The sequence below is a fragment of the Lissotriton vulgaris genome, chromosome 5 (assembly GCF_964263255.1).
Source record: "Lissotriton vulgaris chromosome 5, aLisVul1.2, whole genome shotgun sequence".
Lineage (NCBI taxonomy): Eukaryota > Metazoa > Chordata > Amphibia > Caudata > Salamandridae > Lissotriton > Lissotriton vulgaris.
The window spans coordinates 1,341,674,888-1,341,699,095 of NC_141693.1; the positions used below are offsets into that span (position 1 = coordinate 1,341,674,888).

Here is a 24,208-nt window from a genome sequence, read left to right on the forward strand (position 1 = left end):
TGTCCCCGTTTCGGCATTGGTTAAGCTGGTAAACAAATTATGATCATGATACAGGCTAACTAGCTCCCTGCGGAATATACCCCTGCACGCTTGTTCAAGGTTAGTCCATAGCAAAGTGCAACCTAGCCTGTCAAATTCCTGCCTGATATATTTCAGCCAGGAGAAATTCCAGACATTTGGGTATTTTAACAATTCTGCAAGCTCGTGCCTATAACTGGCAAGTTCGAGGGTAACCCAAAGACGCCTCAAAAAAGTTAGACGATTCAGAAAAGGGGGTGGTGATGAAAAGAGTGTCTGAATTAAGCAGACCACTCTTACCCAGTCCAATGATCATGGCTTGATCCATCACCGTTTTTTAGCTCACTGCACCATCCCAGCTCAGAACCTGGCTACATGCAAATTAGTCTGTCCCTGGCCCAGTGCATCCTGGGAACAGGGCAGACCAAACTACCAAGCCAATTCTTATACTGCGAAGGAAACAAGCTTCCGGGGACCGGTTTCTGGCATTTCAGCCGTCTTCGGCCCGGCTTGCTTGAATCCTGATGGTGCAATGAGCAAGGGACTCACATCTGAGTATACCCTTCCACGCTTATGGTGGACAAAAACGATTCAGAAAAGGGGGTGGTGATAAACAGAGTGTCTGAATTAAGCAGACCACTCTTACCCAGTCCAAAGATCAGGGCTTGATCCATCACCGTTTTTTAGCTCACTGCACCATCCCAGCTCAGAACCTGGCTACATGCAAATTAGTCTGTCCCTGGCCCAGTGCATCATGGGAACAGGGCAGACCAAACTACCAAGCCAATTCTTATACTGGGAAAGAAACAAGCTTCCGGAGACTGGGTCAGACTAATTTGCATATAGCCAGGTTCTGAACTGGGGTGATGCAGTGAGCTAAATAACGGTGATGGATCAAGCCCTGATCTCTTGACTGGGTAAGAGTGGTCTGCTTAATTCAGACACTCTGTTCATCACCACCTCCTTTTTGAATCGTTTTTGGCCACCATAAGTGTGGCAGGGTATACTCAGACATGAGTCCCTTGCTCACTGCACCACCAGGATTCAAGCAAGCCGGGCCGACGACGGCTGAAATGCCAGAAACCGGTCCCCGGAAGCTTGTCTCCTTTCCGGTGAAGAATTGGCTTGGTAGTTTGGTCTGCCCTGTTCCCATGAGGCACTGGGTCAGACTAATTTGCATATAGCCAGGTTTCTGAACTGGGGTGATGCAGTGAGCTAAATAACGGTGATGGATCAAGCCCTGATCTCTTGACTGGGTAAGAGTGGTCTGCTTAATTCAGACACTCTGTTCATCACCAGCCCCTTTTTGAATCGTTTTTGGCCACCATAAGTGTGGCAGGGTATACTCAGACATGAGTCCCTTGCTCACTGCACCACCAGGATTCAAGCAAGCCGGGCCGATGACGGCTGAAATGCCAGAAACCGGTCCCCGGAAGCTTGTCTCCTATACGGTGAAGAATTGGCTTGGTAGTTTGGTCTGCCCTGTTCCCATGAGGCACTGGGTCAGACTAATTTGCATATAGCCATGTTCTGAACTGGGGTAATGCAGTGAGCTAAATAACGGTGATGGATCAAGCCCTGATCTCTTGACTGGGTAAGAGTGGTCTGCTTAATTCAGACACTCTGTTCATCACCACCCCCTTTTTGAATCGTCAAAAAAAGTTAGAAGCTTAAGTCCCAATTCTTCCTTAAGTGATCTCAATCCCATATCCAACCTAGGTGGAAGTAAGGGCGTACTAATGGGCAAGGATACCAACTGCCTAAGAAACCTATTTTCCGTAGCGGTGATTTCTGGGGGACAACTGTGACCCCACAGTTCCCCTCCATAGATCACTGCACCCCATTTCCAACCTCTCTCTGGGTGTATCCGTGTGGCGTGCATGTAGGCATGGGGGTCCAGGGGCCTGTGACATCACCTTCCGCAGGCCCGGAGGTGACATGAAGGTGTTCACATCACGATACCCAATCATAGAGGGTCCATGACTAGTGGGGCACAGACTTGGTGGCCCCAGATACACTGCGGCAGGCACAGGCACACCGTCACCGGACAGTGACTTTCGGTACACCTTAAGTGCTGAGCTGGTGTGCAGCCTGCAACGATGCCCCGTTTTGGCGGTCCAGATGGCTCAGGTTTTGTGTGCCCTGCTCGACTGCAGTACAAGCCTAAGCAAGCGGGCAGCGCAGGCCTACCGCCACGTGGCGTTGCCTCCTGGATCACAGGGTTAGTGGCACCTCATGGGCTGAAAGGGTGTGCAGCCTGTGATGATGCCGGGTGCATTGGTATGTCCTCTTCCATGGAGAAATCAAGACCCAACATCAAATATGAGACCTGGGGGCCCGCGGAACGGAGCTGCATGATGTAGAGGGTGACATGTCCTTGGACCCCGGCTTGCACTGGCACATGGTGGGCCCTCATTTCTACACGCTGGTGGCGGACGGTGAGCAGTGAGGCCTGGGTGCAGATGCCTGGGTGCGCAGGGGCGGACAGGTGATGATGTCGCGTGCAATTGTATGTACTTTGCCATTCAGGTATCTGGACTCTGTTTCTGATGACGGGTCTGTCACAGATGTGGGACCTGGTGTACTGCACTACAAACCGGCACATGGTTGGAGACACACCGATGGCAGCAGGTGAGCAGTGTGGCCTGGGTGCGCAGTGTCAGCACTCTCACTCCCTGTGCCTCTCTTCTTTTCTCTTTGTCTCTCTCCTACTCTGCCCATCTTTCTCTCTCCCCCCTCCTGTCTGTCCATCTACCTCTCTCTACCTCCCCCTCTCTGTCCATCTATCTCTCTCTCCCCCTTTCTGTCCGTCTATTTCTCTCTCCCTCTCTCTCTCTCCTTCGCTCTTTCTCTGCCCCTTGATGTGCAGGACACACCTTCTCATCATGATTTTTGTCTTGCAGGCTTTGACCTACGGAGTGTCCCGATTTGTGTGTCGTCATGTGTCTTCATTTCTGTTCTGTGTTTCTTTTAATACATTTTCATTTGTTGCTTTGAAGGTGATGCTCATTTTTGTGTCGATACATGCATGTAACCAGATGTGATTGTGCAACATCAGGCGGAATACTTGGTACATGATTCTGTGTAGTTGATTTGGGATGTCTTTGTCCGGGGAGGGGAGTCCAGGGGGGGTCCTGGGGGTGGTGGCGGTGGGTGTTGGGGCCCTCTTGGGTGTCCGGGCTGCATAACCAGTGGCTCCATTGTCGTAATTTGACGGTGATCGGGTTAGCGTTAAGCTTTGCTACACGTATTTCTCCTTAACTCAGGGCTCAGTATGACACCAAGGCGAGGCTGACCTATAAATCCATGATCAAATCTTACCATCGTCTAGTAGTGCAGGAAAAAAATGCTACTTCGCTAGGAGAATCGAGGAAGCTGCAAACTCTTGTAAGGAGATCTTCTCGATTGTAAGGGAATTCACAACTTCGTGCTCCAACTCGGCTCAGGAAGCTCTGTCCGAGACTTGGGCAGCCACTATAGCCAACTTTTTCACTACAAAAATCAGGCTGATACAGGATTCTTTTCCCAGTAGGCCGTTGGTCGATTCTATGAACTTTCCGGACGGACCAGTTCATTTATTCTCCTCTGGTCCTGTGTTGGCGGTTTTTCCGCCACTAACGATGTCTTCATCACTAACAATGGTGACGAATCTTAAAACTGGATCGCCACGTGACCCTTGTCCGGCTAAATTCCTAGCAAAAATGGCAGCTACTGTCAACCCTTTAGCCAACCCCATCCTGAATCTTTCCCTTAGTCAGGGGGTTATCCCGCAGTCCTGGAAGCAGGCCATGGTCATTCCTCTCCTTAACCCCTTCGATGATGATGACGAGCTCAGCTCGTCATCACCCACGGGTGGCGTGTGCTGATGACGAGCTGAGCTCGTCATGTATCGCGGTAATTTTAAAATTGCCGCACAGCGCAAAAATCGCCGCAGCAGCGATGCGGTTAAAAAATCGAGCCTTGCCCCAGAAGTCCCTGCCAATTATAGGCCCATCTCGCTCCTTCCGGCATTTACTAAAATTCTGGAGAAACATGTACATGGTGTGCTCTCCAATTTCTTGGAGTCCCATGAGTCCCATCCCTCACAATCAGGCTTCCGCCCCAATCTAAGCACAGAAACAGCGCTATTGGAGGTGTCGGAGGTCGTTAAGGAGACACTGGATGTTGGAGGTAGGGTGATGTTGGTCATGTTGGACTTGTCGGTGGCTTTTGACACCGTCCCCCACGAGGATCTCCTTTTAAGACTCTATGAGATCGGTCTGAGGGGGACGGTGCTCAACTGGTTTCATTCTTTTCTAACCAACCGCCGACAAACGGTCTGGGTCCCCCCAGGATCCGCCGAGATGTCGCCTCTGGGAGTCGGAGTTCCTCAGGGCTCTGTGCTGAGCCCAACTCTATTTAACATCTTTATGACCCCTTTGGCGACATTGGTGGAGTCCTACGGGGCCCAGATCGTATCCTACGCCGATGACACCCAGCTTCTCTTTTCCTGCCGGAAGGGTGAAGAATTCGATGGTGAAGGTATCCGTGAGTGCCTTGGGGCTGTTTTTAATTGGTTCCAGCTGAACAGCCTCAAGTGCAACTCAGACAAATCGGAGATACTTTTTTTCGGATGCTCATCTGATCCGGATTGGCATGGGTGGTGGCCTGCTGACATGTTCCTGCCAGCTCATTCATCCCAGTCAACCAAGAATCTGGGAATTAAAATCGACAATGGACTGACGCTCAAATCCCAGGAAATGACTCTTACAGGTACTTGTTTTGGCATTCTTAGGATGCTCCGGAAGTTCTTCCCGCTACTTTCGGAGGAACATAGGAGAACAACTGTTCAGGCCCTCATTGGATCCAGATTGGATTATGCTAACATCTTATACCTTGGCCTTCCGGAGTACCTCGTACAACGTCTACAGGTGACCCAGAATGCTGCTGCTCGAGCCATTTTTGGCCTTCATAGGCGAGCCAGCGCCTCCAGCCTATTGCAAGCTTTACATTGGCTCCCTATCCGGAAACGGATAATATTCAAGGCTATGACACTAGCCCATAAAGCTCTGCATGCCATGGGAGCTCAATACTTGCAAAGGAGGCTGGCTTTTTACCATGAATGCGTCGCCTCGTGGCCAGCATACTCTTTGTCCTTTCTCTGTACCACTGACCACTCGAAATTTGCCCAGCAACAGGCTATTTTTAGTATTGGTCAAGCATGCACATGCGCAGTTAACCCCTCTGTACTAGTGGACAGTCATCGCTCAGGAATGTCCCTCCAAACTGACCAGTGGTGTTATAACTCCTCCCATGAGTTAGCTGTGTTCCAAAAATGACCATATATGTACCTAAACTGAGAAAATGTGTACCGCCTACTCTTTTTATTACTGTAAAACTGTATAAAAGATGTCTCGCACCGATGTTCGGGGTGATACTTCTTGCATTACCGAAGGGTGCTGTAGGAATGTACCACCACCCCATGGGGTCTTAATAAACTTGTCTTTTGCATTTTCCAGTTTCCGTGCCAACGTCTGTTCTATGGTGTAGTGGGTTTTGCGGAATATGTAGGCCTGGAGAACCCAATACCACAAATTGGCGACCACGAAGGGACTCATCGGCGACTCGGATGCCAGAAGGAGAGGTCATGACGAAGGATTGGAAACTCGCCATGGACGCGTATGCTGCCACTGAGTGACCCGAGTCTTGGCACCCACGGTGTTTTCTTCCTTTCCTTCTGATCTGACCTTCCAGGTGGCGCCGGTCCTCGACTGAGAAACTGCTCGTTCGAGTTGTCGTACAGTGCCGGTTTGGCTGATTCGATTAAAGAACTTGGCAGTTGGAACCTGGATATCTAAGAATTTGGTAAGCTTGTGATTGGTAAGATAGTCTATGGACGCTTACTGTGGCTCTTTGAATATGTTTTGAGTTAGCTAACATTTGGTTCTATGATTTGAATTATATGTGCAGTGCACTTCACATAGGCGGGCATGTAGAGATATTTCTCTAAATTTGTCTTTGTTTGAACGGCACATTTGTGTGGAGTATATTAAGTGAGATTTTTGTGATATCGCGTTTCCGTGATATTTTTGACATGCCTGTTTTAAGCACACTCTGAGGAATGTGCTGTCTTGGAAAAGGTACCAATTATCGATTAAATGAATCTCAGCCGGCTCCCCCAGAGGGGACCCCTAATCGCGAGATGTATATAAAATTTGGCATACCCCCTATTCTATATAGTAAATTGTGGCATAAGTATACAAAAAATGATCCCGAATTGCAATGGCCACTACATGGGTCGTTTGATTTACGAAAGGTTCAGTATGGGGAGCAATGTTTGTTTCAGCGTAGGTCTAGACAAGATATGTTTGATTGTGTACGTATGTGGGAGAAAGCGGTGCGTGAACGAATGAAGCGTGAAATAGCCTTGGCGGACAAAGAACAGCGGAAGGCTGCTCGGGATAAGGCTTTACAGCTGGAGGAAAAAGAGTTACAGGAGAAGAAAGAGAGGGAGGCACGGGAACGTAATTTGCAAACGAATGGTCAATTCCCTATTCGACGTCCTCTTTATCCTGTCCTTACTAATGAAGTTGATGATTTTTCATTATTAGATCGGTGCCCGCCTCCGTATGTTCTGCCTACGGCCCCAGACGAGGACTTGGACGGAGATGGTCAAGGGAGTAGTCGTGTTAGGCTAAGTGCTAATGTAGCTGCGGAATTGCGCAGCTTTGCCCGTAAACTTAATCTGAGCAAAATAACTATGTCAGAGATTAATGATGAAATGAGTAAGTGGTCCGAACGAGAACGGTTGTATTTTTTGAGCCAGTTTGGAGATGAAGTTGTAGAACGATTTAGGAAAAATTCAACTGATCTAGAGCCTAAGGATATATCAGTTAATCGTGAGAATATGCGTAAAGGTTTATTTGTTATTGCAGATGCGGATCGGTTTTTCCAACGGTTGGTCCAGCTACGGGATGAGGCGTCAAGATTACGGGAAGCAAGAAAAGCATCAGACGTGCCTGCGCCGGGATCGACGGAGCAATCCAAAGAGTGTTCTATCTTTGGAGCAGATAAGAGTTCTACGGTTCATGTTATGCCTATGCGTGAAGCTGCACCTTTGTATGTCCCTCCTAAAGGGCAAGGTACAAGTGACAATAAATTGTCCAGGGATGCAAAGGGTTATTTTGTATATAATTGGGTTTATACACCTTGGAATAGAGCAGATGTTATGGCACTGAAAAATGCTTTGCCTGACCCCCGTAAGAATCCGGCGGCTTTCTATGAAGGAGTGGAAGGGGCTATTTCTTCGTGTGTTATGACGTTAGTTGATATTGATCTTTTCTTTGGGTTAATATTGCCCCCTGATATGTGGAGAGCAATTCGTAAGTTCGACGATCAAGCGACCCTGGGAGTGGATTGGAAAGCTTTAGCCCAAGCTGATTTAGATAGGGAGCCTGCATGTAAGGCGTGTCAATTAATCTTAGACCTTCCGACGGCTATCTTAAACAAATTAAAAACGCTTGTCCCCCCTAAAAAGATTGATTGGACTATGTTAGCTTCTTGCAAACAGAAGGCGGATGAGTCAGTGTCTGACTTCTTCTCACGTTTTGAAGAAGCATTCCATGATTACAGTGGGCAATTATTAACAGATGATACGGGTAGGCATTTATTTGTTGACAAGTACGCGGCTAATCTCCTACCGGAGATTGCAAAACGTTTAAAAACTAGTGAAAGTTCCTGGACCACGGCGACCCCTGCTTCTTTATTGACTATGGCTCAGTATTATGAGCGACAGGAATTAGAGGCCAAAGAAAGTACTGATAAGAAAGCGAAGGAATTGAAGACGAAAGTGATGTTGGCTCAGGTTCGTGCTACACAGCCGAGAGGGAACGATAGAGGTAGGCGTGGATCGTATGGTACGTCTTCTGGTCGCACCGACATTGCTGAGGATCAGTGTGCATACTGTAAAGAGTTTGGACATTGGGCCTCAGATTGTCCGGTGCTGCATGAACAACGTATTCAGCGTGGTCGAGGAGGTGGAAGGACACGGAATAGTTATTCAGGAGCGAGGGGCGGAGCAAGTGATCGTGGCAGGTTTGAGGCGAGGGGTCGTGGTCAGGCTGATAATAATACTTTTGATCGACAGAATCAGTATCAGATATCGGAGGGTGAGAATGTGGAGTCTCAGGACTATGTGCATGCATAGGATTGCGTAGGATGGGGTGTGGAATCGGTTGAAGTACCAGTAGATTAAAGAGGTCCATATGTATCATCGGACGTTTTGGGTTCTACTGATCAGTTCCTGGTTGATACAGGAGCTACTCCTAGTGCTCTGTCTAAAAACTTGGTTCCAAGGGCTCCCCTGTCTGGCGAAACGATTACATCCATATGGTTCGATGGAACACCCTCTCTTAGCCCATTGTCACAACCCCTTACCTTTTACATTGACAGATTCTTTGGTCCATGCCCGTTTTTATTGTCACTGAATACTCCAGACAATATTATGGGAATAGATTTGCTTAAATACTTCCGAGCAACAATACGCTGCGCTCCTGAAGGAGTGCGGGTTATCTTGAATGACAATTACCCAGATGTAGAGAGATTGTGTACTATGCAAGAAATTGAAGCGCTAGCCTCACTCCCACAAACGTTATGGGCTACTTCAGACACGGATGTGGGACAGATGCTTATTCCCCCTATTCAAATAACTGTTAAGGAGGGTGTGTCTCTGCCACGTGTGCTGCAGTACAAAATCTCCAGGGAAGGTGAAATTGCCTTAACTCACATTGTACACGACTTGATTATTGCAGGAGTAGTGGTGGAAGTTCCCTATAACGTCTGTAACAGCCCGATTCTTCCGATCTTAAAGACGGATACTGATGACAAGATCTATCGATTTATTATTGATTTGAGGGAAATTAGTAAGATTGTAGTGCCCCAGTACCCGTGGTGTCTGATATCACCACCTTACTTACTCTGATTCCGCCCACTGCCACCACGTTTACTGTGATTGACCTCAAAAATGCCTTCTTTTCCATTCCCATCCATCCCGATAGTAGATATCTATTTGGCTTCACATTGAATAATAAATCGTGTAGATTTTGTCGAGTTCCTCAAGGCTATACAGAAAGTCCTAGCATCTATAGCCAGGCTTTAAAAAGACAACTTGATTCCTTTGATTTGCAGTCTGGAGTGGCTCTCATTCAGTATGTCGATGACATTCTACTTGCAGCAGATACGCATGAACAGTGTGAGGAGAGTACTCTTGCTTAGCTCTCCTTTCTTGCTCAGAATAATCATAAGGTGTCTAGGAAAAAACTTCAATATTGTAGACCAAAGGTGACCTACCTCGGTCATCTTTTGTCTAAGGAGGGACGTGCATTAACATCTGATCGAATTCAAGCAATTTTAGATACACCAGTCCCCCGTACTCAGAGAGATGTGCGTGCTTTCATAGGTTTAACGCCTTTTTGCAGGCAGTGGATAATGGGGTTCTCACACATTATAAAACCCTTGTTAGCGTTATTGTCCAAAACTACACCAATGCCCCTTGAATGGACAGATGAATGTCAGAACGCGTTCGAACAATTGAGAGAAGCCCTTTGTTCCGCACCAGTGCTAGGTACACCAGATTACACGAAGATTTTCACATTATATGTACACGAGAAGGATGGGTGTGCATTGTCAGTTTTAGTGCAGACACACGGGGATAAGCAGAGGCCCTGTGCATATTTTTCGGCAATACTTGACCCTGTAGCACGAGGATTACCTGGGTGCTTTCGAGCAGTTGCAGCAACAGCAGTGGCCATACGGCAGAGTGAGGGAATAGTTTTGTCACATAAATTGTTGGTGTTAGTTCCCCATGCGGTAGATGCTTTGTTAAACCAAACAAAGACCCAGTATCTCACGAGTGCACGTTTAACAGGATATGAGCTAACACTGTTGGCGCCACACATCACACTAAAGAGATGTGCTACCCTGAACCCTGCTACTTTATTGCCGTATCCAGTTGCTGAGGGCCAGGAGGAAAAACACCATGATTGTGTCTTCCTGACTGAAGAACAAACAAAGGGTTGTGTCGACTTACAGAATACGCCACTTCCAGATTTGGATGGGGAACTGTGGGTTGATGGATCGTGTTTGAGGCTGCCAGATGGTACAACTTCCGCAGCATATGCGATCACGACACTCAAGACAGTGGTAGAAGCAGCACGAATACCACAGAAATCGGCCCAAGCAGCGGAACTGATATCCTTAACAAGAGCATGCGAATTAAGTGCTGGCTTGTGTGTGAACATCTATACTGATAGCCGGTATGCCTATGGAGTAGCGCATGATTTTGGCATACTCTGGAGAGAGCGAGGGTTTTTGACCTCGCACAGAGTGCACATCATGCACGGAGAACTAGTGCGTGACCTTTTGAATGCGCTGCTTTGTCCAAAGAAAGTGGCGATAATCAAATGCAGTGCACATAAGAAAGTGACAGACAAAGTAGGGCAAGGAAACGCCTTTGCAGATTGCATCGCGAGGGAAACTGCTATGTCACGAAACGCTTCGCCAATGTATGTAGTGAAATCGCAGGCGGAGCGATGGCATGATGCTAGAGAAGAAATATTAGACATTCAGAAATCAGCATCTGAAGCAGAACTTGCAACCTGGGCAGCGGAGGGAGTGCTAGATGATGAGGGTTGTTGGAGAAGCAAAGATAGGGAAAGATGGAAATTGCCTGCAGCTTACTTGCAGACAATGGTCCAAATGACACATGGATTGGCACATGTTGGAACTCTCGCAATTACTAGATTGCTTACACGAGTTTGGGAGCATCCTGAGATTGCCAATAAGGCCAAAAGAGTAGTGCAGACCTGTCTGATATGCTTGCAGCACAATCCTGCAAAAGGGACGTATACTCCGAAAGGAGGGTTTGTTCCACCTACTGCACCATTCGAAGTACTACAAATGGATTACATCCAGCTTGAGCGTTGCAATAACCTTAAGTATGTCTTAGTGGTGGTGTGTGCTTTCAGTAAATGGATTGAGGCCTTCCCCACGAAGGATAATAGAGCGCTGACAACAGCTAAGGTTTTGCTCAAGGAGTACTTCCCACGCTACGGTGTTTGTAAATTTTTGTGGAGCGATAATGGTCCTCATTTTGTTGGGAAAATTGTGGAATACGTGATGAAGGGATTGGGAATTCAGCAGAAATGTCATGCTGTATTCCATCCGCAGTCAGCAGGTCTTGTGGAAAGGTATAATGCTACTCTGAAATTGAAGCTAGCAAAGATTGTGGCATCCACGTCTTTGAAATGGCCGGATGCCCTGCCTCTGGCATTGCTATCTATCAGATCAGTGCCCCATTCTCGAACTGGCCTCACACCTTATGAAGTGGTGTTTGGAAGGTCGATGAATATATGGGGAGTTCCTAAGCCTCGATTGTTACATGATGTGCCTTGTATAATGATGAACGATTATTTGGCACGATTAACAAATGATTTGCTTTCCATTCATCAACAGGTTCGAGAAGCGCTCCCTGACAATTCCATTGGAGAGGCTCACAATCTTCATCCTGGCGACCATGTGATGGTCCGGTCCTTTGAGAGAACAAGCAGCTTGGAGCTGAGGTGGCGTGGCCCCGAGCAAGTGCTACTTGCGACTCGAACGGCTGTGCGAGTTACCAACAGGAAGCGTTGGGTGCATTCCACTCACTGCCGTCGTGTCTCTCCGGATTTGGTGAACCCAACTGTGCTGTCTGATTATCGAGACATCTTGGACGAGGATAAGAGCCCAGCTGTTGCGTCTACTGAATCAGAGGGATCCTTCCCGGACCACACTGTCTCTGGAAGAGAGAGATACAATCTACGACCAAGGAAAGCAGTTGTTTTGTGCGAGACTGGTTGAGTTACCGCTCCAGGTTTGTGAAACGGAAGCCGGGAATATCAAGGGGGGGATCTATTCTGCCAAGTGTAGCGACACCCGTCTTGAATCTCGGATAAGAAACCAACGGCTACCTCGGAGCTCAGCACTCATATTTTTATTTTTTAGTTGTTTTTTGAGACATTTTGAACTTTGAACTATGGCATCTATTACAACGCGAAATAAGATAATTCTTGGTGCAATACTTTTTGTTATAACAATTGTGGTGATTGCAGTTATAGCTTGGGTGGTAGAGTTGCTGGTACCGGCAAGAGAACACTTATTGCCAACTACCCCTATTCCATCTGAACATTTTCATTTTACTTTGCCTTACCATGAAGAACGACACAGACAGACTTATTTGAATAGAGATATCAATATAGGACTAGCTATGTTGTGTTAGAGGAAACTCAGAAGGTATATCTGTGGGCAAACCCTTAGGTTTGGTCATGAAGCCCTCACACACCAACCTAGTTGGTGTCATGCTTCATCATCGGGCCCACCACAGTGACACCGAATGTGTCCCGGGTGTGCTGCGACTCCAGATTACTGAGGAGCTGGTATTCTTACTGAGTGTGCAGTGTTGGTGAGAATGAAGGTGAAAGGTTTTAAAAGCTATACAGGTGGTCCCAGTTCCCGAGGGTAAGAGGTAAATTTAATACCTGGGCCCCTGTTAGCAAGATAAAAAGGCTGTGGACGATGTGGAGTATATTAGGGGCTCCTACGTCCTTGTGGTCTACATGTTTCAGCCAGGCCTTTTGATTAAAACTGGCTTTCCTCAGGACCAAATGAGTATGTGTGGGTGAAAATAAACTATATTAAGTGAAAGTGTGTGGTAAAAAAGTGTTGCACTCGCTAAGGTGCCGTACGTGTAAGAGGGGGATTCCCTCTGCTTTACTGTACATAAAAACACAAAGACAGTACAGACATACAAAAAGAGTCATTGAGAATGGTATTAACCAAAACACAACAAATAGCCGGCTTCTGGTGTGCGTGAGCGACCTAGAGCGGCAAGTAACAACGCCATGAGTGTGCCATGGCTAAGGTGAACTATGGCGGTTAAATATTAAACGCAGTGGCAGTGGTGGGCTACACAGCGAAACAGGCATAGCGTGAGGTACAGGTAAGTATGGTACATAATTCCTCACACTTGCTACTTGCTGTTAAAGCCTCATGGGTCACTTGGCAAGGAGGGAAAGAAGATCCTAAATGTTTGTAGAGGATTACAGTTAGGATAGTACCTGTGGAGAGAAATTGTTGCTTACCCAGAGCGTTGTGCAGAGATCAAGCTTACTCACGGTATTTCCGATCAGCGGTTCCTGCGACCTATCGTCCTGCTCCAGTGTCCCGAATGAGCTTTGCCAGAGTCAGGTATGGGCTTAAATAGCCGGTTTGATTGTTATCACCTGGAGAGGGGAGAGGGCGCGGTCGCGTTTCCTTTTTAGAGCGCGGGCGCTGGGAGCTAGCGGTCTGCGTGTTGCGCATGCGCGATGTGAGGTTTCCAGCGCATGCGTGGTAGAGGTGTGTGCGAGCGCTATCCATTCGCGCATGCGCCATGGTACCAGGACTAGGTTAGCATAGGTAGTGGCATGTGCGCGCGAGTGCGTGCGCAACGGGAGCAAAAAGGGAAAGAAACCCGTGTGGGTCTTTTAAAGTTTAAAAAAAGCAACAACAGCGATTGCAAGGTATATAGGCAAAGAAGGCAATTACAGAGTAGGGACAGACCACGAGTCTGAGCGCAGACAGGGATACTGACCAATACTTTACATAGGAGTGTTTATCTCGCCAGAGCATTCCACGGGATGGAATCATTGAGCCCCTCTATATGGGTAGAAAGGCGGTAAATCCAGCGTTGCTCTTTGGTGAGCAGAGTCTTCTCATCACAAGCTGAAAGTGCGAATTGTTCGATGACCGTCCAGGTGAAATCATTCGGGGTGTGATTTTGCACGATGAAGTGCTGGGTCAGTTTGCTGATGTTTTTACCACAGCGCATGGTGCTCCTGTGTTCAGTCATCCTGGTTCTAACCTTCCTGGTCGTCATGCCTATGTATCTCAAGCCACAGCGACAGGTGATTAGGTATACTAGGTTAGATGAATTACAGTTCGTGAATTGTCGTTGTGTCCAGGTTTTTCCATCTTCCAACGACAATGTTTTGGAAGGGGTAGTCAGGTGGCAGACGCTACAGTTGTAACATGGTTGGTGGCCTGTTAGTTCTGGTAGGCCCCAAGTGTTTAAAATTGTATGGCCGGTTTGCTGTGTTTTTCTGGGTCTCGTGGTTACCAGCTGATCCTTCAGATTTTGTGCTCTTTTGTATGCAAAGCGGGGGAGGTCCCAGTTCCTCGCGCCTGAATTGATGATCTTCCAATTTTTGCGAATTATGCTGGAGACCTGATTGGAGGCGGTGTTATAGGTGGTGACACACGTCATGATGGGTGTTTCTGGTGGTCTGACCACGGTCTCAAGAAGGGCCTCCCTGTTTTGGTTGCGTGCTCGTTTACAGGATTTTGTGATGATTCTGGATGGGTAGCCACGGTCTCCCAACTTGTGGACCAAGGCTTTTGACTGGTGTTTGAAGTCATGGAGGTTGCTGCAGTTCCGGCGAATGCGCAGGAACTGTCCAAATGGCAGGTTCTCTCTCAAAGGTCTGGGGTGGAAACTGTCAAAACGCAACAACGAGTTCCTGGAAGTCGGTTTGTAATGAGTCGTTGTGGTCAGACCCCCCTGATCAGCTTTTATGTTGAGGTCCAGAAACGCCAGTTCAGTAGAACTGCTAGTGCAGGTGAACTTTAGAAAGGGATCAAGGCTATTGATCCAGGTGAGAAAATCTTTCAATGTCTCCTCATTGCCTTCCCAGACAATGAGGATATCGTCAATATATCGACGCCAAATTGTTATATTTGCTGAGTAGGGGTTCGTGGGGGCTTCGATATTTGTCTGCTCAAAGTGGTGGACATATAGCCCCGCCACGCTCGGCGCAAAGACACTGCCCATCGAGGTACCATTCGTTTGTAAGAAGAATGTATCTTCGTATTGGAAATAGTTCTCTTTTAATGCCAGCGTGGCGCAATCCAAGATGAAGTGACGGGGTGTACGATGTTGCCAGTCAATCTCCATCAAGACATCATGGAGTACCTTCAGTGTGGCATCCTGAGGGAGGCTCGTATATAGGCTCTCCACGTCCAATCCCACCAGGAGGTGTTTGTCTCTATCGAAACTGACATCCTTGATGATGTTAAGGAGGTGCTTCGTGTCTTTGACGTAGGATGGAGTTTTCTGAACCAATGGGTTGAGGTAGTGATCGCAGAACCGTGATAACGGTTCTAGGAGGGACTTTATCCCTGACACTATGGGTCTGCCCGGTGGTGGGGTGACCCCTTTATGCACCTTGGGCATGATGTAAAAGTAGGGTACTTTTGCATCACGTGTGTTGAGATACTCAGCTTCTTGCTTTGAGATGTATTCTGCGTCAGAAGCCTCCTGTACTAGTTCTGTGATCTTTTTTTGTAGATCTTTGGATGGGTCTCTCAGTAATTTTCTATAGTTACGAGTGTCGCTTAATAGTCTGCGGCATTCGGTGTCATAGTCGATTTTGTTCATGATGACTATCCCTCCACCTTTATCTGCTGGTTTGATTATGCGGGTAGGGTCATTTTGGAGTTTTTTGATGATCTCCCTATCTTGAAAAGACAGATTGTTGAAATGGTTTTGGGGTTGCAATTTCTCGACTTCTGAGTATACTGCCAACTCGAAGGTACTGATCTCCACTGGCACGGTGGCAGGTGGTGGAGTGAAGTTGGATTTGAGTTTCAACCCAGTTTCATTAGTGGTTTCTGAGTCAAGAGGTTTCTCCTTGTTTTCGAAAAACGCTTTTAGCTTTAGTTTTCTAAAAAACTCGGCCAGTTCGACATGGAGTTTAAAAGTATCTAGTCTGATGGTCGGGACAAATGACAGTCCTTTGTTCAGGACATTGGTTTCTTCATTGGTGAGGGGTACGTCGGAGAGGTTGAATACCAGGGTGCCGGTATTGGTTGGTTCAGCTATTTGCTGGGGCCCGCTTGCTCTTTGGCTTTGTTCCTCGTGTTGGCACTGACCGGATCCTCTTCTGTGGACCACTGTGCTGGTTGAGGCGCCCACTGTACTTGCTGTGGTGGATTCCTTCTCTTGCCACGGGGTCTGCGGCCTTGGTCTAAAAAAGGATATCGTTGATTTGGGTTGTTCTGGTAGTATGGTACCTGGCCAGGCGGATATAAAGGTGGATATCCATAATAAGGAGGCATTGGGCCAAATGGAGGAGGGCCGAAGTTCTGGAATTGCGGGGGGCCTTGCCATGGTTGTGCTTGTTGTTTCCCTCCACGGCCTCTCCCTCTGGCTTTGTGGGATCCATTGCTGGAGCCGCTGGAAATGGAACTAGTATCTCCTGAGCTGTCCGTGTTCTGGCCTCTTGTGGGTGCAGTATACGTGTCGTCAGCATAGGGATAAGTTTTTAGATAGCTGAAGTTTTTTAGATCCTTCTCGAATTTCTTTATCTTGGTTTGGGTTAGGTATTCTTTGTAATCGTTCATCTCCCGATTTTGATCTTCCAATTTCTTTTTGTATCCTGTCAGAGTGGTTTTGAAGTGGGTCTCAGTTGCTTGGATCTCTATTATAACTGCGTCTGAAAGGCGTTTGGCAGTTTTTATTATCAAGATGAGCCAGTCCCTGGTGCAGTGCCAGGCTATCTGAGCCCAGTCTTTCCTGAAGGTGACATCATCAAGGAATATTCTGGGAGCGTTGGTGACCAGTAAGCCTTTAGGCGCTGTGTTGGTCCTCAGGTATTGTGCGAGGATAACGCCATGCAAAATAGTGCGTATCCTGTTTCGCTTTTTCTCAGTGAGAGTGTCCCAATCTGTAGTCTGCGCTATTGTTGTTGCTGTGTTAAAATCTGCCAAGAGTGTGGGGTCATCGAGGATTTCAGTGACGTCATCCTCGGTGAATGTTAGGCCTGTGTTTTGTGCCATCTTGTATCAGTCAGGTGTCTCTCGCAGCTGCGCGCTGCCAATTATCAGCAAATCAAAAGGGAGAGAGAGGACTAGGTAAGCCAGTCCGGGTCCCCTGGTTATATGTAGAGATATCAATATAGGACTAGCTATGTTGTGTTAGAGGAAACTCAGAAGGTATATCTGTGGGCAAACCCTTAGGTTTGGTCATGAAGCCCTCACACACCAACCTAGTTGGTGTCATGCTTCATCATCGGGCCCACCACAGTGACACCGAATGTGTCCCGGGTGTGCTGCGACTCCAGATTACTGAGGAGCTGGTATTCTTACTGAGTGTGCAGTGTTGGTGAGAATGAAGGTGAAAGGTTTTAAAAGCTATACAGGTGGTCCCAGTTCCCGAGGGTAAGAGGTAAATTTAATACCTGGGCCCCTGTTAGCCCCACAAAACACAGGCCTAACATTCACCGAGGATGACGTCACTGAAATCCTCGATGACCCCACACTCTTGGCAGATTTTAACACAGCAACAACAATAGCGCAGACTACAGATTGGGACACTCTCACTGAGAAAAAGCGAAACAGGATACGCACTATTTTGCATGGCGTTATCCTCGCACAATACCTGAGGACCAACACAGCGCCTAAAGGCTTACTGGTCACCAACGCTCCCAGAATATTCCTTGATGATGTCACCTTCAGGAAAGACTGGGCTCAGATAGCCTGGCACTGCACCAGGGACTGGCTCATCTTGATAATAAAAACTGCCAAACGCCTTTCAGACGCAGTTATAATAGAGATCCAAGCAACTGAGACCCACTTCAAAACCACTCTGACAGGATACAAAAAGAAATTGGAAGATCAAAATCGGGAGATGAACGATTACAAAGAATACCTAACCCAAACCAAGATAAAGAAATTCGAGAAGGATCTAAAAAACTTCAGCTATCTAAAAACTTATCCCTATGCTGACGACACGTATACTGCACCCACAAGAGGCCAGAACACGGACAGCTCAGGAGATACTAGTTCCATTTCCAGCGGCTCCAGCAATGGATCCCACAAAGCCAGAGGGAGAGGCCGTGGAGGGAAACAACAAGCACAACCATGGCAAGGCCCCCCGCAATTCCAGAACTTCGGCCCTCCTCCATTTGGCCCAATGCCTCCTTATTATGGATATCCACCTTTATATCCGCCTGGCCAGGTACCATACTACCAGAACAACCCAAATCAACGATATCCTTTTTTAGACCAAGGCCGCAGACCCCGTGGCAAGAGAAGGAATCCACCACAGCAAGTACAGTGGGCGCCTCAACCAGCACAGTGGTCCACAGAAGAGGATCCGGTCAGTGCCAACACGAGGAACAAAGCCAAAGAGCAAGCGGGCCCCAGCAAATAGCTGAACCAACCAATACCGGCACCCTGGTATTCAACCTCTCCGACGTACCCCTCACCAATGAAGAAACCAATGTCCTGAACAAAGGACTGTCATTTGTCCCGACCATCAGACTAGATACTTTTAAACTCCATGTCGAACTGGCCGAGTTTTTTAGAAAACTAAAGCTAAAAGCGTTTTTCGAAAACAAGGAGAAACCTCTTGACTCAGAAACCACTAATGAAACTGGGTTGAAACTCAAATCCAACTTCACTCCACCACCTGCCACCGTGCCAGTGGAGATCAGTACCTTCGAGTTGGCAGTATACTCAGAAGTCGAGAAATTGCAACCCCAAAACCATTTCAACAATCTGTCTTTTCAAGATAGGGAGATCATCAAAAAACTCCAAAATGACCCTACCCGCATAATCAAACCAGCAGATAAAGGTGGAGGGATAGTCATCATGAACAAAATCGACTATGACACCGAATGCCGCAGACTATTAAGCGACACTCGTAACTATAGAAAATTACTGAGAGACCCATCCAAAGATCTACAAAAAAAGATCACAGAACTAGTACAGGAGGCTTCTGACGCAGAATACATCTCAAAGCAAGAAGCTGAGTATCTCAACACACGTGATGCAAAAGTACCCTACTTTTACATCATGCCCAAGGTGCATAAAGGGGTCACCCCACCACCGGGCAGACCCATAGTGTCAGGGATAAAGTCCCTCCTAGAACCGTTATCACGGTTCTGCGATCACTACCTCAACCCATTGGTTCAGAAAACTCCATCCTACGTCAAAGACACGAAGCACCTCCTTAACATCATCAAGGATGTCAGTTTCGATAGAGACAAACACCTCCTGGTGGGATTGGACGTGGAGAGCCTATATACGAGCCTCCCTCAGGATGCCACACTGAAGGTACTCCATGATGTCTTGATGGAGATTGACTGGCAACATCGTACACCCCGTCACTTCATCTTGGATTGCGCCACGCTGGCATTAAAAGAGAACTATTTCCAATACGAAGATACATTCTTCTTACAAACGAATGGTACCTCGATGGGCAGTGTCTTTGCGCCGAGCGTGGCGGGGCTATATGTCCACCACTTTGAGCAGACAAATATCGAAGCCCCCACGAACCCCTACTCAGCAAATATAACAATTTGGCGTCGATATATTGACGATATCCTCATTGTCTGGGAAGGCAATGAGGAGACATTGAAAGATTTTCTCACCTGGATCAATAGCCTTGATCCCTTTCTAAAGTTCACCTGCACTAGCAGTTCTACTGAACTGGCGTTTCTGGACCTCAACATAAAAGCTGATCAGGGGGGTCTGACCACAACGACTCATTACAAACCGACTTCCAGGAACTCGTTGTTGCGTTTTGACAGTTTCCACCCCAGACCTTTGAGAGAGAACCTGCCATTTGGACAGTTCCTGCGCATTCGCCGGAACTGCAGCAACCTCCATGACTTCAAACACCAGTCAAAAGCCTTGGTCCACAAGTTGGGAGACCGTGGCTACCCATCCAGAATCATCACAAAATCCTGTAAACGAGCACGCAACCAAAACAGGGAGGCCCTTCTTGAGACCGTGGTCAGACCACCAGAAACACCCATCATGACGTGTGTCACCACCTATAACACCGCCTCCAATCAGGTCTCCAGCATAATTCGCAAAAATTGGAAGATCATCAATTCAGGCGCGAGGAACTGGGACCTCCCCCGCTTTGCATACAAAAGAGCACAAAATCTGAAGGATCAGCTGGTAACCACGAGACCCAGAAAAACACAGCAAACCGGCCATACAATTTTAAACACTTGGGGCCTACCAGAACTAACAGGCCACCAACCATGTTACAACTGTAGCGTCTGCCACCTGACTACCCCTTCCAAAACATTGTCGTTGGAAGATGGAAAAACCTGGACACAACGACAATTCACGAACTGTAATTCATCTAACCTAGTATACCTAATCACCTGTCGCTGTGGCTTGAGATACATAGGCATGACGACCAGGAAGGTTAGAACCAGGATGACTGAACACAGGAGCACCATGCGCTGTGGTAAAAACATCAGCAAACTGACCCAGCACTTCATCGTGCAAAATCACACCCCGAATGATTTCACCTGGACGGTCATCGAACAATTCGCACTTTCAGCTTGTGATGAGAAGACTCTGCTCACCAAAGAGCAACGCTGGATTTACCGCCTTTCTACCCATATAGAGGGGCTCAATGATTCCATCCCGTGGAATGCTCTGGCGAGATAAACACTCCTATGTAAAGTATTGGTCAGTATCCCTGTCTGCGCTCAGACTCGTGGTCTGTCCCTACTCTGTAATTGCCTTCTTTGCCTATATACCTTGCAATCGCTGTTGTTGCTTTTTTTAAACTTTAAAAGACCCACACGGGTTTCTTTCCCTTTTTGCTCCCGTTGCGCACGCACTCGCGCGCACATGCCACTACCTATGCTAACCTAGTCCTGGTACCATGGCGCATGCGCGAATGGATAGCGCTCGCACACACCTCTACCACGCATGCGCTGGAAACCTCACATCGCGCATGCGCAACACGCAGACCGCTAGCTCCCAGCGCCCGCGCTCTAAAAAGGAAACGCGACCGCGCCCTCTCCCCTCTCCAGGTGATAACAATCAAACCGGCTATTTAAGCCCATACCTGACTCTGGCAAAGCTCATTCGGGACACTGGAGCAGGACGATAGGTCGCAGGAACCGCTGATCGGAAATACCGTGAGTAAGCTTGATCTCTGCACAACGCTCTGGGTAAGCAACAATTTCTCTCCACAGGTACTATCCTAACTGTAATCCTCTACAAACATTTAGGATCTTCTTTCCCTCCTTGCCAAGTGACCCATGAGGCTTTAACAGCAAGTAGCAAGTGTGAGGAATTATGTACCATACTTACCTGTACCTCACGCTATGCCTGTTTCGCTGTGTAGCCCACCACTGCCACTGCGTTTAATATTTAACCGCCATAGTTCACCTTAGCCATGGCACACTCATGGCGTTGTTACTTGCCGCTCTAGGTCGCTCACGCACACCAGAAGCCGGCTATTTGTTGTGTTTTGGTTAATACCATTCTCAATGACTCTTTTTGTATGTCTGTACTGTCTTTGTGTTTTTATGTACAGTAAAGCAGAGGGAATCCCCCTCTTACACGTACGGCACCTTAGCGAGTGCAACACTTTTTTACCACACACTTTCACTTAATATAGTTTATTTTCACCCACACATACTCATTTGGTCCTGAGGAAAGCCAGTTTTAATCAAAAGGCCTGGCTGAAACATGTAGACCACAAGGACGTAGGAGCCCCTAATATACTCCACATCGTCCACAGCCTTTTTATCTTGCTAACAGGGGCCCAGGTATTAAATTTACCTCTTACCCTCGGGAACTGGGACCACCTGTATAGCTTTTAAAACCTTTCACCTTCATTCTCACCAACACTGCACACTCAGTAAGAATACCAGCTCCTCAGTAATCTGGAGTCGCAGCACACCCGGGACACATTCGGTGTCACTGTGGTGGGCCCGATGATGAAGCATGACACCAACTAGGTTGGTGTGTGAGGGCTTCATGACCAAACCTAAGGGTTTGCCCACAGATATACCTTCTGAGTTTCCTCTAACACAACATAGCTAGTCCTATATTGATATCTCTACATATAACCAGGGGACCCGGACTGGCTTACCTAGTCCTCTCTCTCCCTTTTGATTTGCTCAGACTTATTTGAATAACAGCTTCATCCAGATTTTGCATCATACTCACAACATGACAAATACTTCGAACTGTTGGGTATGTGGGATGTTGCCTGGACATCAAAAGAAAGGAGGCACTCCGCTTATTCCACTCCCGTTTTCTCATAATGGTTCTTGCAATGCTTGGTATACTCTCTTGTTCACTTTGCGATGGCCAACAAAAGGTGGATTACTTTTCCGACTCAACAAGGTCTGCTTTAATGACCGAGATGGTTATCCACAAGCTGAAGGAACTAAATTTGAATGGGAAGAATATAGGCCTGACAATGTATCCTCGCCTCGAATTTATAGTAATCCACGGAATGTAAATATGTCTAATCTGCACGTAATTACTGTCATTGATACGAAGCTGACTTATGTGTTCGTAATAAAGGTACCATCCCAGTAGGAAGAAGTGAATGTAACACCACTCTCACCTTTGACACTCCAAATGGTATTACCTTTGTGGCCTCACGAAACACATACTTTATTTGTGGAAATAAAGGTTATAACCGTCTCCCCATAGGATGGTTAGGAACATGCTATATATCCTTTGTATTACCCCCTGTGTTTATTGCCCCACCTATGTATCATAATGACTTTATCCTGTATCATGACTTTATATTGAATAGAGTGAAAAGAACATTAGCTCTCGACGACATTGATCAAACTGACACTTCTCTGCAACAGTATGTTGATTTCAATTTAGGTCTCTTTTCATTTGTTGGGGCTGCTTTAAATAGTCGAAAAATAAGACGACTGACACGTGTTGTAGAAGCTGTTGCTAATGAGACAGTTTTTGCTTTAGGAAACCTGACTGAGGAACTCCAAATTACCAGAATTGTAACGCTCCAGAACCGAATGGTTCTAGATGTAGTGCTAGCTGATCGTGGGGGTGCATGCCGCATTATCGGAAGTAGTTGCTGTGTATACGTGCCAAATAATTCACCTTCTGTATATGATGCAATATCTAAGTTACATAAGATAGCTGCTGAGATACATCCTGATAATGGTACTTGGACACTTTCGGGGTGGTTTTGACGTTACTTAGTACTTGGGGTTGGAAGTTGCTGACAATCTTATGTGTAATAATTGGGATATTATTCTTCCTATGTCTCTGTATTCAATGTGGCCCTATGTTATGTTCCATGTGCCTTTCTGCTTGTATCCCGTCCAAACGAGCTATTGTAAAAAATGAACAAATGATTCATAGAGAAGTAGCGAAAATTATGTCCATTGATATTGAGGACGAATACCCTGATTATGTCCATTATGAGGTAGCTTCAGCTAAACGCTAAAAGGGTCGTCTGTCGTAATTTGACGGGGATCGGGTTAGCGTTAAGCTTTGCTACACGTATTTCTCCTTAACTTGACTATGGTGTTCAGGAGCCATTTTGAACACACCGGCGGCCATTTCATGAATGCGTCGCCTCGTGGCCAGCATACTCTTTGTCCTTTCTCTGTACCACTGACCACTCGAAATTTGCCCAGCAACAGGCTATTTTTAGTATTGGTCAAGCATGCACATGCGCAGTTAACCCCTCTGTACTAGTGGACAGTCATTGCTCAGGAATGTCCCTCCCAACTGACCAGTGGTGTTATAACTCCTCCCATGAGTTGGCTGTGTTCCAAAAATGACCATATATGTACCTAAACTGAGCAAATGTGTCCCGCCTACTCATTTTATTACTGTAAAACTGTATAAAAGATGTCTCGCACCGATGTTCGGGGTGATACTTCTTGCATTACCGAAGGGTGCTGTAGGAATGTACCACCACCCCATGGGGTCTTAATAAACTTGTCTTTTGCATTTTCCAGTTTCCGTGCCAACGTCTGTTATATGGTGTAGTGGGTTTTGCAGAATATGTAGGCCTGGAGAACCCAATACCACACCATGGCATCTGTTGTTCTTATGGTGTGGCTCTGGCCTTGGCTCCCGTTTGTGGTGCAGGCTGTGGTCCGACTTTACACCAGGTCAGAGCAGATGTTAGTTTCCTGCAGCTAACGCGCCTTATTGCATGTTTTGTGATCTTATCTCCGATCTGGCAGCACGTTGAGAATGGTGGGGAGTGGTGTTGTCGCTGCTCTTTGCTTAGGAATGCCTACTCTGCATATCATTAGCGATAGTTGCGGGGGTCACCTGTGGCCATGGTTTTTTATGGCTGCTATCGCAGATAACC

At 47.1% G+C, this 24,208-nt stretch overlaps 1 protein-coding gene across 1 annotated transcript in view; it reads right to left on the bottom strand.

The window, feature by feature from the left end:
* Positions 1–24,208, bottom strand: part of SYCP1 (synaptonemal complex protein 1) — a 5,090,281-nt gene that overhangs the window by 1,647,042 nt on the left and 3,419,031 nt on the right. The gene's annotated exons all lie outside the window — the stretch shown is intronic.